General features: G+C 68.9%; 1 long non-coding RNA gene across 1 annotated transcript; it reads left to right on the forward strand.

The window, feature by feature from the left end:
• The first annotated feature begins 107 nt into the window (after window positions 1-107).
• LOC113408734 lies at window positions 108-1,476 on the forward strand. Its single transcript, XR_003370359.1, has 4 exons — window positions 108-253; window positions 566-664; window positions 1,116-1,221; window positions 1,415-1,476. It is a non-coding gene; the product is annotated as an uncharacterized LOC113408734 (long non-coding RNA).

Raw genomic sequence — 1,476 nt, forward strand, 5'->3', positions numbered from 1 at the left:
TCCCCCATGCCCCCCAAGACGGGGTGGGAGGGCAGGAACTTCCCCACGCCTCCTGGCCCTGCCACATCCCATCCAAGGGGTAACCGGGTTGGACCCCCCCCAGGAGAGGCTGGAGAAGGCCCTGGAGCTGGTCCGGCACCAGCTGGATGAATGCCAAGGTCCGGAGCTGGCGGAGGAGAAAATCTGGTACCAGCAGAGGCAGCTGCAGGACGAGCTGGTGCAAGTCAGAGCCCGGCTCTGCGACCTGGCGCTGGTGAGTGTGAGCGGCCCCGAACCCCACCCCAGAGGGGCCGCACCTCGGCGCTGGGTCCCCGTACACCCAGCCCCCTGCCCCACCCCAGAGGGGCCGCACCTCGGCGCTGGGTCCCCGTACACCCAGCCCCCGGCCCCACCCCAGAGGGGCCGCGTCTCGGCGCCGGGTCCCCGTACACCCAGCCCTCGGCCCCACCCCAGAGGGGCCTCACCTCGGCGCCAGGTCCCCGTACAGCCAGCCCCCTGCCCCACCCCAGAGGGGCCGCGTCCCGGCCCTGTGTCCTGTATAAACAGCTGTGAGTTTCCCGTTCAGGACAGCGAGAGGGCTTGGGGAGATTTCGCCGCCCTAGAAAATGAGCTGCTGATGCTGCGGGAAACGCTGGCTCAGATCCGACAGCTTGGGCACCCCCAGGTACGTCACCCCGCTAGGGCACCTCCATCTTGCCACTGCGCTGAAGGGATGGGCCTGTGGGACTCCCTGCCACATGATTTCCCTGGGGCGAATCGCTCAGCAAGTCCCTAAAGCAAACCGGGATTGTACAGAGGGCGCCGGACTGCAGGGCAGGGGGCTCGGACAGGGGCACCGGACTGCGGGGAGCGGGGCGGGGGGCTCGGCCGGGGGCGCCGGGCTGTGGGGTGGGGGGCTCGGCAGGGGGCGCTCTCCCCTCATAGCTATAGGGATGTGGGAGCGCTGGCTAGGAGACACAGGGCCTGGGAGAACCGCCTGGTCTGTCTGGCTGCACCAGCTGTAGACGATATTCTGGGAGCAGGCGGGATACCGGGGTAGATGGGCCCGTAGGTGGCGCTGGGGTCCGATGCTAATTACTGTGCCGTGACCTTTCCCCTCTGCCCTTTGCCCTCAGGAGCAGGGGGCTGCCCAGCAGGAGCTGTGGATGATCGATGACATCATTGCGGGGTTGGGAGCCAGCCCTGCCCCCTACCCCGCCCTGGACCCCAGGACAAGTCCAGGTGCTGGCTGCAATGTCCCAGGGTGGTGCTAGGGGGCGCTGTGCTGTGGGGGGCAGGGTGGGGCTCTCGGGGGCGCTGTGCTGTGGGGGGCAGGGTGGGGCTATCGGGGGCGCTGTGCTGTGCTGTGGGGGGTGGGGGCTCAGCAGGAGGAGCCGGGCTGTGGGTCGCTGACGCTGTCTCGTCTCCTTTTCAGGCTTCTCTCTGGCTGCCCCCCCCATTCTGGAGCATGGGGGGGGCTCAGCCCGGAGCCACCTG

The sequence above is a fragment of the Terrapene carolina genome, unplaced genomic scaffold (assembly GCF_002925995.2).
Source record: "Terrapene carolina triunguis isolate 2854851 unplaced genomic scaffold, T_m_triunguis-2.0 Scaffold23240, whole genome shotgun sequence".
Lineage (NCBI taxonomy): Eukaryota > Metazoa > Chordata > Testudines > Emydidae > Terrapene > Terrapene triunguis.